We start from the raw sequence: 15,987 nt of genomic DNA on the forward strand, positions 1-15,987 counted from the left end.
AAATATTCAAAATCAACCTAAAGGAAAATAGACAGTGAAGTTTTGCTCTAAATACGGTTTTGTTGATATAATTGACTCTGGAAGTCCTAGACTTAATTTAGAAAAGAAAAAGACGAAAGATTGTTTTATTCTGTTTTATCCCCTTCAGTGAAGATATCATTGAAGAAATGTTCAGAGACTGTGGTGGGTTCCCCTTCAAAGGCCTGCTTGTGGCCACTTTTATACCTTCTTTCAGTAAGGCTGATCACAAGAAAGCTGAGTGGCTGAGCTGCTAATATTCTCAGATTGAGTATTAATAACACTTGGAGATGGAAGCGGATCAGAGGCCTCTCGATTTCTTTTTTCTGGCTTTCATTGAATGGGTTGGATCTTTTCAAATTCTGTCTTACTGGAGGTATAAGAGGTTTTAGACATTTCTTACTATGGACCTGAGTAGGTTGATCAGACTCCAAACTATTCTTTGAACATATTAAAAACAAAAATGCCATTCTGCCAGGTCTGGATAGTAGGGCTTCTGAAGATGATGCTCTGCTGTCTTCCTCAGACCTAGGAGCTGTATCAGTTCTTTCTTCCTTATCGGATGCAATCATTTCATCCTGGGGCAATTGAGGCACATTCTGTGCATGTATCAGGAGGTCTAGATCCTTTGCTCTGAAAAGTCAGTTCGACTTGCTCTTTTTGAAGTTCTGGAGTTGTCAGTGTACTTCCAGGTAGGAAAAATGTCTTGTCCCTTGTGAGACTCCCCTGTTTCCTCAAAAACACTTGTTAATTTCCCAGAGTGCACCTCAGAGGTATAGTCTTGACAATGACCTCTTAAAGAGAGGGAACGTTTTTTGGCAGGATGAACGTGGTCATTTTCATCAAGCCTGCAATGAACTCTCTTCCCACATACAAGACCCAAAGTATCAGGAGGTGTTTGAGAATCACCTCTTCCGGAAATAGATAAGCCCATGGCATCTTGGCCAACTGAAGTCGCCGGTAAACAAATACTCATGTCACCCTTTCTTCCGTATTCGCTGATTTGAGCAATATGGGAGCTGGCAGAAAAGGGTTTGGCATTAACTGTGCAGTGGCATTGGTATTCTTCTACTGCATTGGGTGAAATTTCTGCTGGGTTACAAGAAATGCTCGTTCATCGTCATCTTGAGGTGCATTAGCAACGCGATCCACTGTTAGGTCTTGAGGATTAATTATATTCTCTTGTTGAACCTCCGGAATACTTGTTGGAAGTGTAAGCACACTGTCTCCTTTCGAGTCCTTTATCTCGGGCTCTTCAGCAGAATTTTCACCGAGACCCCGATCCAAACCAAGTGTGCAGGCCCCTTTCTCAGAAGAAGCAGTTGGAGCCCCTCACAGAAACTCTTGAGAGCTCCAGTCTTGATTTCCATTTTTTAGTTAGGTTTACTTCTTGAGAAATACCGGTCCCTTTGCTACCATGTACACACACCCGTTTGCTCTGCGTTTTATTCTCTGCTGTTGTAACTGGTCAGAGGTTTTTACTTTTCAATTCTGTTGAGTTGGAAGCATTTTTCTCTGTTTCTCTTGGAGTTTCCAGTTCTTCCCCTTTGGTTACACACAAACTGGAAACTTCCTGATAATTATCAAATCTGCTGATCCCTAAAATCTCCAGAGTTGGTTTAGGCAAATCTACCTCTTCTTCTCAAATTACTGGTCGGTTTAGCAGTTGTATTCCCGATCGGCGTACCATTCTCCTCTACTTTCTCCGGTAAATTAATTTCTTCTCTGGAACTTTGTTCCTCAGTATGATCTTGTGGTTTTCAGATGACGCAGGAGATGTAATGACAGGTGAAGAAAGCTCCTGACATTCAGGAAAAATTTCGTGATTTCCATTATCTAGGGTAAAAGGAATATGGCTCCTATCCTTTGAATGAACATGAGGAAGTACGCATCCTCCTACATCACACTGTTCAGTGCTGAGCTCTGACTGCAAAACTAGATCTACCATGGTAAGTCAAGTGCTTCCATTGTCGGTACCTGGTTCATCTCGGACATGCTCACGTGTGTGTGTGTGTGTGTGTTTTTTTTTTTTTTTTTTTTTTTTTTTTTTTTTTTTTGAGACGGAGTTTCGCTCTTGTTACCCAGGCTGGAGTGCAATGGCGCGATCTCGGCTCACCGCAACATCCGCCTCCTGGGTTCAGGCAATTCTCCTGCCTCAGCCTCCTGAGTAGCTGGGATTACAGGCACGCGCCACCATGCCCTGCTAATTTTTTGTAGCTTTAGTAGAGACGGGGTTTCACCATGTTGACCAGGATGGTCTTGATATCTTGACCTCGTGATCCACTCGCCTCGGCCTCCCAAAGTGCTGGGATTACAGGCGTGAGCCACCGCGCCCGGCCCGTGTGTGTGTGTTTTATCCCTGGTAACTGTTTTGTTCTAAGGTTGATTTGCTTTTATATTAATAAAGCCACTCTAGCATTCTTTTGCATTGTGGATATTTGCCCCATTTACTTTTAATACAGCTATACTGTTACATTTTCTTAAGACGGAATACGGTTGGGTCTTGTTTTTTAAAGTCAACCCAGCAATTTCTCTCTCTTAGTGTGTTTAGATCATTTAATTTAATTATGGAAATGAATGTGTTTAGACCTATCATTTTATTATTTTTTGTTTTATTCTGTTTTTCATTTTTCTGACCTCCTTTCCTTGCTTTCTTTTTTATTATTTGAACCTTTACATTTATATGTAGTTTTCTATTTTTTCCTCTGGGGATCTATGACGAATTATTCTTTTCTTTTTACAGTATCAGTTTCGGTTTCAAAGTCTTTGCTCTGTTGTTTTAGAAATATTTTTGGAATTTTAGCCACTGTCCTTGGTACGTAATGCTGTCAACTGGTCCTACCTGCAGGATGAAGCAAGGAGAGAAAATAAATAGAAAAAAAAGGATTTTTATTCTCCTCAATCTTTACATAACTGGAGCTTCCTTTTACGGTTCTTTTCTTTAATGGATGGGTTTTCTGTTATGATTTACATGTACTGCATCTCTGTAACTGAGGCAGCCCTCATGGCAGGCCTGGAGAGAGAGAGAGGGAGAAAGACAGAGAAGAGGGAGAAAGAGAGAGATGGAGGGAGAGAGATAGAGAAAAAATGATTTCTCCCATTCTCTGGAAGCTCAGGGAAGCCCACTCTTCCAATTCTGTTGAGAAGGACACTCTTTTCTGAAGGTTTTATTGTCCATTTGTATTATTCAGTAGCCTGCCTTAGCCAGCCTGTGCTTGGGTCAAAGCTGGAGATAATAGAAAACGCAAAGCAAACAAAACAGAAAACAAAAACAAAAAACAAGGAACACACTGAGCTGCTTGCTGTTATTTCTGGCGTATCGGTGTTTGTGTTTTGTCTTTAGCTGCTCTTTGTGGTATTCACCGTTTGCAGCAAGTTCACTCCATTTTGGATAGAGTTAGAAACTTGAATCCTTTAGTGTTTTAAAGTTATTTAGCAATTTGGGATCATTTCCCAACTCTCAATCAACGAATTCTTGACAATATTTCTGAATCTTTAATGACAACTTACTTCTAAGGAAAATCCATGAAATGTGTCCAATGTAGAACGAGGAATTTTTGTTTTCAGTTTTTATGACATCACTAATGTAATAATTTTCCAAAACAAAGAAACAACATAATTTTTGAAAATTTTTTATCTGACTACAAAACATGATAGATAAATCAGTGTGAATCCAGGTAATTCATGCCATTAGAGAGATGAACAAGGAGCAACGTGGTTGGAAAGCTCGTGTTGAGCGTGTGGCTGCTCTCAACGCAGAGGCTGAGGGTGTTTAGGTTACAGGCATTATGTTCCTTCTATTCTAATAAATGTCACAGAAACAATATTAAGTAGCATGATCTACTAGTATGTATTCAACATATATCTTGTGGAAATACATTGCCCAAAAGAGGCATTGTCTGCTCCATACAATAAAACAAAACATAAAAGAGAAACAACTAATGATTTGGGATCTGAATTATAATGCTTTCTGTCCTTCAGGCTAATATAGAATTTTATGCTGAGAATTTTCAGACCATTATATGTGTTTTTTCATGTGCTATACTTGTAATTAATAGTGGTGATGAAAGCCCTTTTACATACAGTGGATTACATTAGGTTTAATGTTGTATATTCCAGAAATAAGCTAATAAAATGAGTTCATTCCAGACCCCCTAGAAAATCAGTGATACGGCATCTTACCTCATGATTTAACCTGGCAACAAAGAGCCAGCCGCAAAACACAGAAGGAGACTTTTTTTTTTTTTCTTTTTTGACACAGAGTCTTGCTCTGTCACCAGGTGCCAGGCTGGAGTTCAGTGGCTGATCTCAGCTCATTTCAACCTCCACCTTCTGGGTTCAAGCAATTCTCCTGCCTCAGCCTCCCAAGTAGCTGGGACTATAGGTGTGTGCCACCACACCCAGCTAATTTTTGTATTTTAGTAGAGATGGGGTTTCACTATGTTGGCCAAGATCGTCTCGATCTCTTGACCTTGTGATCCACTCACCTCGGTCTCCCAAAGTGCTGGGAGGAGATTTTTTTTTTTTTTTTTTTTTGAGGCGGAGTTTTTCTCTTGTTACCCAGGCTGGAGTGCAATGGCGCGATCTCGGCTCACCGCAACCTCCGCCTCCTGGGTTCAGGCAATTCTCCTGCCTCAGCCTCCTGAGTAGCTGGGATTACAGGCACGTGCCACCACGCCCAGCTAATTTTTTGTATTTTGAGTAGAGACGGGGTTTCACCATGTTGACCAGGATGGTCTCGATCTCTTGACCTCGTGATCCACCTGCCTCGGCCTCCCAAAGTGCTGGGATTACAGACGTGAACCACCGCACCCGGCAGATTTTTTTTTAAAATGAACAATAATGCGTATCTTTTTTAAAAAGTGTAATTTCAACTTTTAGATATAGGGGGTTGTGTAGGTTTGTTACATGGTTATATTACCTGATGCTAAGGTTTTGGGTACAAATGATCCCGTTGCCCAGGCAGTGAGTACAGTACCCAATAGGTAGTTTTTAAGCCCCTCCCCTACTCCTTTCCTTCCTCCTCTAGAAGTCCGCAGTGTCTGCTGTGCTCATCTTTACGTCCCTGCACGCTCAATGCTTGTCTCCCACTTATAAGTGAGAACATGCGGTGTTTGGTTTTCTGTCCTGCATGCATTGTTTTGGGATGACGGCCTCACCTACATCCGTGTTGCTGCAAGGAACCTGATTTCATTTCTTTCATGGCCGTGCAGAATTCCATGATGTATAGGTACCATATGTTCTTTATTCAATCCACTGCTGATGGGCACCTGGGTCGATTCTATATCTTTGCTATTGTAATAATTATGTGATGACCATGGCAAGTCTTGTCTTTTTGTTGAAACAATTTATTTTCTTTTGGATAGATACCCAGCAACGGGACTTCTGGCTAGAATAGTAGCTCTGTTTCGGTTATCTGGTAGATCTCCAAACCGCTTCCCATAGTGGCTGAACTAACTGACGTTCCCCCAGCAGTGTGTAAACATTCCCTTTTCCCTGCAGCCTTGCCAGCATCCGTTGCTATTTGACTTTTAAAAAACAGCCATTCTGTCTGGCGTGAGATTTTATCTCATGGTGGTTTTGATTTGCACTTCTCTGAGCATTGTGGACGATGAACATTTTTTCATATGTTTGTTGGCTGCTTGTGTTTCTTCTTTTGAGAAGTGTCTATATGATCTTTTCTTATTTTAGACTCATGTTGTAAGCCTGCCCCGTGTAACAAGCCAACTGTGAAATGCTTTCAGGTGCTCAACACATAAGTGTACGCAGGTACGCAAGCAACATTATCAATACAATAATTTAACTAGCTGAATACTGAAATTCATGTATTCAGTGTCAGTTCTAAATTTGATAAAAAATTTGTTTTAAGAATTTTAAAAGTTACTATTTTTCAAATGAGGGTAATTGTCAATTTTAGATTAAATGATGTATAATAGTATATAATATATTAATGAAGACATGATTTGACATAAAATCAAACTTAGGCCATGAAAATCAAGGTACTTTTTGTTTTAATAGTAAACCATGATGAAATATAATTTATTCTGTAAATGTAAGAATGTCTTAATGTTAGGATGTATCTTATATTATTCATTATGATTGTCTTCAGAGAAAAAGAATATCATCTCCTACACCCTGACCAGGCATTTCAAAAACATCAGGCATTAAAAATATCTATCCTTGATAAATTAATCTACAATAGAAAGATCCATTTTAAAAAAGGAGAATGTAAACATATTGCAAAGGCTAACTTGTTAGCTTATAAATATGGTAATAACAAAACCTTGCACAGTCCTTGAAGAGTACAGCCTAGATACTCTTTCTAGCCCATCTATTTGGTGCACCCATGTCCTTAGCAATATGCACTGGACCAAATTTGTAGTCTTTTATCCCACACCCCTTCCCGCCCTTTCCCCCTGAGTCCCCAGATCCCACTGTGTCATTCTTATGGCTCTCTTACCACCGACTGCATTGCCTGGCAGTCACCAGTTTTTGTGTTTGTTTCCATAATAGACTCTGAGCTTTCCAAGGTGGAATCTTTGTTCCCTTCACACCTGCCTCCATCATCTACCATGACACAGCAGGGGCTCTCCACAGGCATCTTCTGGGTCAAGGTCTAACTTAGGTGCAGAGTGAACTGGACAGAATTAGATAGATAGAATTAGGTAAATATCACACTAAAAAGATGAATAAGATCTCATCCCTGCTTTTGAGAAGCTTGACCTGCCAATTCTTACAGCCCAAGTTTTGCTGCGTTTTGTGAATGGAATGGTAGGATCACAGAAAAAGGCATCATCTCTGCTGACTTTTAGAGGAGATGATGTGTAATGAAGGTATTTGTTTTATAACTATCATCATACCTAACATCACTTTTTTTTGCAAAAATAAATTACTAAAGACTTGTAAACTAGGTCAATTGCAGTGGCTCCTGCCTGTAATCCCAGACATGAGCCACTGCGACTGGAGGCTGAGGCAGGAGGACTGCTTGAGTCAGGAGTTTGAGTCCAGCCTGGGCAACATAGTGAGACCCTGTCTCTATAAGAAATGCACACACAAAAAAGCCAGATGTGCTAATGCGTGCCTGTGGTCTCAGCTACTTAAGAGGCTAAGTGGGAGGCTTGCCTGTGCCCAGGAGGTTGAGGACGCAGTGAGCTAAGATTGTGCCACTGCACTGCAGCCTGGGCAACAGAGAAAGACCCTTTCTCAAAAACCAAACCAAACCAAACCAAATGAAAACAAATTAAAACCCTTGAAAACTAGCAGAGCTGACCAATGTACAGCGTATTGTGTAGAGCTGTAGATTCCGGTAACAATAAGGACATCCTGGCAGGGTGATCCTCCACGGTTTCTACATAATGGTTTAAATGTGCTCACTGGTTTGAGTCCTTACTGAGTGGGTTGTCATCTGGGCCTGCGTGACCTCTCCTGATTTTGAATTGTAATAATAAAATAATTGTGTTTTATTTTCCATTTTGAAGTTCCCCATGTGTTGGAACATAAAAAGCATTATTGGAGATTTCCACCTGTAACCAAGGAGACTCAATTAGATTTTACCTTTAATGTTTTATGTTGTTGTGGTTGGTGTAATGAAAAGGCCAGTCCGAGCCTTTGAAACCGAAAGTGCTCATCTTTGCTCCTTCTGTCTGTGAAATCCTTGCTCTGCCCGTGTCTAAGGAACACTGCTGTTTTATGGATCAGGGCACGTAAAAAGGCAAAATAAATGAGAGAAACTTTTGAATGTCACATTTCCCCCCAAGCAGTAACGTTAACAAGTTTATATAACAAGCACTTTTGCCGACTCTGCTTGTTGAGGCTCCTGTGGGCATGACGCTGTGACAAGCTTGGATGCCCCAGGACCCCTCTTCCGGTGGAGGCATGCACCTGGCGGGGCTAGGGAACCCCTGCCAAGGTAACACTCTTGACCAAGGGCAAACGGAGGCTGCAGATATGCATTTCCCTCCTAGGCGCTCAGTTGGGGCAGTGACTTGCATGCTCATGGCCCTGCATGGTGCCCTGGTTCTTACAGAAGGGACCGACTCTGTTACATACTGTTGCACTCTTGTTCTTCCTCTGCTGTTTTGCTCTTCATCCTCCCTCAGGCCTGCAGTCCCCTGAATCCATGCCATTCATTCTGCCTAGGTTCCAGCACCCCTCTCTGTCTCTGTGGACCAATTCCTGCCACAGCCCGCATGTGGACTGACCACAAAGCTGCAGGTCTCCCGTTAGGGAGGGGTCCCCAGGGAACATTCTCCCGACGTCCTCTGAGCAGTGCCTCTCTGTTTCATGGGCTCCCGATACTCCATGTATCTCCTTTGTAGAACTCGTCACAGTTCTGGAAATGGGCTCACGGGAGTGAGGCCACGATAATTCCTGCTCCATCTGTGGCCCAAGCCCTGCGTCTTTCCCATCACATAGTAGACAATCAATAATTACTGGCCAGTGTGTGGACACATGAGCTCTCAATCCGATTCCCTCCCTGCAGTCAAATTTTTGATGTGTATTCCAAAATCAAGAATTTTCAGTAACACAGATGTGAAGGATAAAGTTCAGATTTTTTTCTCTCTGTCACTGGGGATATGGATAATAAAAGTGTCTTTCAAACTCGACTGTAAAAATTTCCAAAGAGGTTTTCTCTGCATAGCACATTTGATTTTCAAAAAAGCTTACAGTATTATCAACATTGATAATTTTGTTTTCTCAGGGAAGGCAGGACATGAATGGTGACATCATGAGAGGTCACAGTCTCACTGTGTGTTTCCAACAATCTCCTCTTTCTTCTGCTCAAGCCTCAGCCACAGTCTCTCAAGACTCCAGTTTGAAAAACCAAGGCAAACCAAGTCAAAACAGAAACCTGACCCTGTTACCTGGTTTAGTTTTTCTCGACGGATAAAATAATACTATACACAGCATAGTAATAAACACTGAAATTCTTGGAGTGATTTATTTAAACCAGATTTTGTGTAAGTGTTCCCTATAGATTATTTCAAATAATCCTGAGATAAACACTTGGAGGTATGAGTTACAACTATATGACAGCTGTATCTTTTACAGCACACCCAGAAGAAGGGCGGTACACAGGAAAGAACAAGCAATTCCATCTTTGACTCCACTGTGCCTTAGATGTCCAGCCCTGACTCAGTTACTCTGCTCTGAGGTTTGCTTCTCCAGGTACAATGGAGACAGTAATTCCTACATCACGATGCGTATTAGAAGAATGACAAGCTAATGTGTGTAAGGTCTTGCATGGTGAGCCCGTCTTGATGATAAAGTTTGTATTGACAGGACAACATATATTCTAAAGTAATGTTGAGGAAACTATTGAAATGATTAATATTTCTGAGGCTTTTTCTTCTGTAATGAGTAAGGAATTCAATGTTAGGAAGGTAACAAGAATGAGAAATTATTCACTTTCACTATGAATGTGCTGGGAATCGGGATATGCAGTTTGTTGTTTTAGTGTGATATGTATGCATATTTACACATAGTAAACCGTGCAAAGAAGGCTTACGATTCACTTTCACTATGAATGTGCTGGGAATCGGGATATGCAGTTTGTTGTTTCAGTGTGATATGTACGCATATTTACACATAGTAAACCGTGCAAAGAAGGCTTACGATTCACTTTCACTATGAATGTGCTGGGAATCGGGATATGCAGTTTGTTGTTTTAGTGTGATATGTATGCATATTTACACATAGTAAACCGTGCAAAGAAGGCTTACGATTCACTTTCACTATGAATGTGCTGGGAATCGGGATATGCAGTTTGTTGTTTTAGTGTGATATGTACGCATATTTACACATAGTAAACCGTGCAAAGAAGGCTTACGATTCACTTTCACTATGAATGTGCTGGGAATCGGGATATGCAGTTTGTTGTTTTAGTGTGATATGTACGCATATTTACACATAGTAAACCGTGCAAAGAAGGCTTACGATTCACTTTCACTATGAATGTGCTGGGAATCGGGATATGCAGTTTGTTGTTTTAGTGTGATATGTACGCATATTTACACATAGTAAACCGTGCAAAGAAGGCTTACGATTCACTTTCACTATGAATGTGCTGGGAATCGGGATATGCAGTTTGTTGTTTTAGTGTGATATGTACGCATATTTACACATAGTAAACCGTGCAAAGAAGGCTTACGATTCACTTTCACTATGAATGTGTTGGGAATCGGGATATGCATAATAGAACATCAGCTGTCATTCAGAACTGAGTTGTCGTCTAAAAATATTCCTACTGGGTTGGCTTAAAATTTAATAGAGAATCTCCAAAAAGCCATAAAATGTATCTAAACATTTAGGTTTTTAAAAATTTAATACTGAAAAATGAGTTTTAAAATGAGAACTACATTAGTAATAACCTTAATACAAGTAAAGAGCCATGAGAATTACTTGAAGAACAAAATTTGCCTTTAACAAGTCATGTCCAGGGAGCTGAGGGAGGTGGTGCCAGCTCAGGAGTGATGAGTAGAGACGTGGCCATGCCTGGATGCTGGACCAGCTTGCACTAGCCCTTGATTAGGGTGATTGTAGCCCAGGGGTGAAGGGCAGAGACGTGGCCATGCCTGGATGCTGGGCCAGCTTGCACTAGCCCTTGATTAGGGTGATTGCAGCCCAGGGGTGAAGGGGTGACGAAACTGGAGGACACTGTGTGAAGTGAAATAAGGTAGAAAAGAAGGTTGAAACACTGCATGTGCTTACTCCTATGTAGAAGCTGTAAAAAGTTTATCCTGTAGAAGAAAAAATTGAAACAGAGGAACCTAGAGGCTGGGAAGGGCAGGAAGAAGGGAGGGATAGGGAGAAATTTGCTAAAGGATACGAGATTACAGCTTCATTGGAAGAATAAATTCTAGGGTCTGATTCTACTGTAGGATGACTAGAGTCAACGTATTATACCGTTTCAAATAGGAGGATATTAAACTTTTCCAACATGCAGAACTGAGAAATGTCTCAGATGATGGACACACAATTAACTTATCTGATCATCATATTTTATGTGTATCAAACATCACTATCTGCTCCATAAATGTGTAAAATTTTATTTGTTAATAAATACACAAATATATTTTAAAATGTCAAAAGGGAATACATGCAGAAAAAGACATTTCATTAGGCTGCTGTAAATAGTGATTCATCTGATGGGTCTGGGCGAGATGAACCCGGGAAAGGATTCATCATTTTAGACGCCAGTAGAAACATTTGGGAGTTGCGGGTCAGAATCAAAATATCAACATTCACAGGAGTTCCAAAAAGTTTATTTCCGTTCTCCTGGATGACTTTGCAGGGTTCAGACCTTCAGTGGAGGAGGTGATTGCAGCGTGGAAATGGCGAGATAAGGGAGAGGCGATGTGGGGCCTGAAGAGGGGACGGAATTGCTGCAATCTCAGGATAGATTTGAAAGGATGAAAACTCGCTTCTTGCAGATGAGCAAAGAACATGGTTTCTTAAGTGGAATGTACTCCTGGTGAAGATGCCGCAAACATGGTTGAAATAACAACAGAAGATTTAAAATATCACATAAATTTAATTGCGCAAAGAGGTGTAGGGCTTTGAGAGATGGACTCCAGTTTTGAAAGGAGTCCTACTGTGGGTAAAATGCTATCAGGCAGCCTTGCATGCTCCGAGGAAACCTTTCACAAAAGGCACAGTCAATTAATGCAGCAAACTTCATTGTCACCTTATTTTAATAAAATTCCACAGCCACCCAACCTTCAGCAGCCACCACCCTGATCAGTCAGCAGCCGTCAACGCTGAAGCATCTCCACCACAAAAGATTAGGACTCGGTGAATGCTGGGATGAATGCCAGCACTTTTTATCAATAAAATATTTAATTAGGGTATGTACATTGTTTCCTAGGCACGGTGCTGTGGCATGCTTAATAGACTGCAGTATACCATAAACACAACTTTAAATGCACTAGGAAACAAAACCCTTGTGTGGCTGGCTTTGCTGTGATGTTTGTAGGGGGCTGGAATGGAACCCAGAGTGTATCCGAGTTCGGCCTGCATGCTGTTCCTTATGTTCAAATCTACCTCTGTGTCTTTCAGATTTTTATCAACTTCTGTTTATTTGTTTTTGCTTTACCTTTCCTGTTAAGAGGACTCCAAGGCAGGCCGGGCACGGTGGCTCACACCTGTAATCCCAGCACTTTGGGAGGCCGAGGAGGGTGGATCACGAGGTCAAGAGATCGAGACCATCCCGGTCAACATGGTGAAACCCCGTCTCTACTCAAAATACAAAAAATTAGCTGGGCACGGTGGCGCGTGCCTGTAATCCCAGCTACTCACGAGGCTAAGACAGGAGAATTGCCTGAACCCAGGAGGCGGAGGTTGCGGTGAGCCGAGATCGCGCCATTGCGCCCCAGCCTGGGTGACAAGAGTGAAACTCCGTCTCAAAAAAAAAAAAAAAAAAAAAAAAAAGAGGACTCCAAGGCATTTCTTACCTGTTTGGTTGCTATTCTTGCTAGTAGTGTCTTTTCTTCCCTTGTACTTTCTAGCTGGTTTCTGCGGCCCTGGATGGTGATGTGTTAACCAGTACAGAGGGACGACTGATTTCTGCACTTCATTTTGTCCTGCGAGCTTACGAACTTTTTATCCTTTGTAGTAATTTTTCAGTGGATTCTGTTGGATCATATATGTACAAATGCAATCTGAAAAAAAGAGTTTAATGTGTTTTACTCCTTTTTACTGGTTTTTGGATATCCAATGTCTTTTTTTGTCTAGTTGCTTTAGCAAGTATTTGCAGTAGATACTGAGAGCGATAGGGGCTATTCTTGTCTTTTTTCTGAGTTGAATGACAATATTTCCTTTGACTCACAGTAAGTGAAATCCAATAGCTTATTCGATATTTAATTTTTTAAAATCAAGGATAGACGTGTTTTGTCGAGTTTTCAATATCCACAGAGATTGTCAGACAACTTTTTGTCCTCAGACCTACTGATGTAGATAATAGAACAGATTTCGTGTGCCCCTTTGCGTCTCTGGAATACAGTTTCTCTGGTCGTGGCTGTGCCATTGGATTCTGTTTGCTAAACTTCCAGAAGGTCCCTGTGGGCACCTACATGGTCAGAGGAACATGGGGGTGCAACAACGCTTCATCTATCTCTGAGGACCCAACCACACTCACCCCTGAAGAGTCCCTGATTTTTAGAAGGTGCCTTGTTCTGTTGCTTTCTGATATCTGCCAGATCTCTGCCTTCAGGCACCCCCTCCTCCTCTTCCCTGCAGCCCTTGTACTCTCGTTTAAGCTGATGCTGCCCTCAGCGGGTCCTTCTCGGGGTGCCTCTCTCCTGACTGTGCTTGGTCTTGACGGTTTCTGAAATCTCTGTACCCCTCTTCTCACCTGTTAGCATGTCATTGGCTCCCTTTAGGATTTATGGAAATGTTCTTGGGCACCCCTTACGTGTGATTGATAGTTCACAGATTTATTTTGTGTTAATTGGGTTGGTGGGCAATCTTTTCCTGTCTTTCTTCTTGTTGCTTGTGTGTTTAGATGAGAAGTGAGTGGATTCAGAAGGTTGCTTTCTGCATGTTTCTAGAGAAAACATGTAACTGAGAAAGCATTTTCAGGGGGGTGAGCTCTGTGCTGAGTACCCGGGTTCAGGGGCTGGAGGAGGCTCCTCCTACTCCCTCCCTCAAGGAGGTACTTTGAGTGTGGGAAGCCCCCAGGGGAGAAGTCAGGGGCTTCCTCCTTCCCCACAGCTCAGAGAAGGGTTTGGGGGAGACAAATAGAGCTTGGTTCCTGTGGGCAGTGGGACACAGGTTGAGTGGGCTTGCTTTCTTTCAGGTGGGATAGATCCACACACACACATCTGCCTCATGTGCGCAGCTGTCTTCCGGATTAAAATTCTCATATCATTTGCCACTTGCTCTTTTGCATTAGCCCCTGAGTTACTGAGCCAATTGACTCAGTTCCCTGACACTTTTCTGGACTCCTGTCTCCTAGCTCATGCCATCCTATAAAATCCATTTAATCTATTACTCTGATTTTTTAAAAGAAGTAACTCTGCACAGCCATGACTCAAATAACTACTTTCCATAATTTGAAAGGGGTTTGGATTTTTCCCTTGCTACATAAGTATGTAAGTTGTGTTTTTCTTACAGATGGCTGAGAATTGAGTTCATGTCATTCCCACAGATTCATGGTCCACTGTAGACAGCATGCATGCCGAGATATGAAGGAGTGTGGTCTAAATGTAAAAGCCATCCTCAAGTAGCTCCCGCTCCAGCTCTTTACTCCTAGCTGTCTTTGTGATGAAAAGCCAATCTGTCGTGAAGCCTTGTCTCAGGCCTCACTGGAGTGGAGGGAAGTGTTTCACCTTCTCCTCACTGTTCAGTGGAGACATCTGTCTGTCTAGTCTTTTTGTGTTAGAACAATAATGCCTCAAACTGCGTTTTAAATAGAACTTAAGGAAAATAGGGATGATCAAGAGAAGACAGTATTTCTTTCACTTTAACATTTTTTTTTTGCAGCATGAAGAGGTAATTATATATAATTTCAAGTAAAATTTCAGAATTTCTGAAAAGAATATCCAAGCGATGGAAGAAAACAAATATATTTTATGAAAATTTTCTTGGAATAAAAGAGCTGACGATATCGAAAGGGCACTCTGTGTACCTAGGAAAATCAGCACAAAATTAACAATCCTCACATATAATCTCAGAAAGCGGTTGACTTTCAATAAAAAGAAAACAGCAATGATCCACTGGCCACCTACAGATAAACAAATGTAAAATAGCATTTAATGTTCACCTTCTTCTGCCTTTGTGCCATTGTTTCTCCAGTGATTCTGAGTGTCTGAAGTGAGTTATCAGAAAGAATCTTCAGGAACATTCCATGGGAACAAAACTCTCTGAGTTCTTGCCTGTTCATATTTCATATTTCTTTTTATGTTCCTTTCTTCTTGAAAATTCAGCTGTATGTGAAACTCTCTCACATTTTCTTTTCTAGAGTGTCTTTTTTTTATTTTTTGAGATAGAGTTTTGGTTTTTGGCCCAGGTTGGAGTGCAATGGCACAATCTTGGCCCACTGCAAGCTCCGTCTCCTGGGCTCAAGGGATTCTCCTGTTTCAGCCTCCCAAGTAACTGGAATTACAGGCATGCACCCCCACGCCTGGCTAATTTTTGTACTCTAAGTAGAGACGAGGTTTCCCCATGTTGGCCAGGCTGATCTTGAACTCCTTACCTCAGGCGATCCACCCACCTTGGGCTCCCAAAGTGCTGGGATTACAGGCGTGAGCCATCATGCCCGCCCTTGAGCATCTTAAATATGTGACTCCATTGTCTTTGACATAAAGTATCACTGTTGAAAGTCTGATGTCAACCTGATGATTTTCTTTCCTATATAAGTCACTTCATATTGTTGGTGTTAGTATTGTTCTTGTGAAACTTTGTAGGCATATTGTGGAATAAAGAACATACATGAATATGTAGGTTAATCATCTTGACAAAAATGTGTCAGTCTTTTCCAGATAGTTACCTTGGCTTCTGACATTTGATATGATAATTATTTAGATACAGTATGGTCATGAATTTATAAAATATGCTTAAATAACTACTGTCTGATTGAAAAAATATTTTGTGGAAGCATTTTACTAAGAATTTCTTTTTTGGAAGTGTTTTATTTATAGAATTTAAAATATACCTTTTCTATGGGATACTAATTCAAATAGCACTTAGGAATACATGTTTATAATGAAAACAAAATGAAATAATTCTTTATCAAAGCATTGCAAGTATGCAATTTTAAATGACTAAACCTCACATTTTCTTTCTTCATTATTATACTTTAAGTTTTGGGGTACATGTGAGATCCTGCAGGATTGTTACACAGGCATACACATGCTATGGTGGTTTGCTGCATCCATTCCCCCGTCATCTACATTAGGTATTTCTCCTAATGTGATTCCCCCCAAACCCCCCACACCCTGCTATTCCTCCCCTAGCACCCCCACACCCCAA

At 41.3% G+C, this 15,987-nt stretch overlaps 1 pseudogene; it reads right to left on the reverse strand.

The window, feature by feature from the left end:
- Nucleotides 1-231: 231 nt before the first annotated feature.
- LOC100894852 (transcription factor TFIIIB component B'' homolog pseudogene) lies at nucleotides 232-6,619 on the reverse strand (annotated as a pseudogene).
- Nucleotides 6,620-15,987: the final 9,368 nt, after the last annotated feature.

Source organism: Callithrix jacchus, chromosome 13 (genome assembly GCF_049354715.1).
Source record: "Callithrix jacchus isolate 240 chromosome 13, calJac240_pri, whole genome shotgun sequence".
Classification (NCBI taxonomy): domain Eukaryota; kingdom Metazoa; phylum Chordata; class Mammalia; order Primates; family Cebidae; genus Callithrix; species Callithrix jacchus.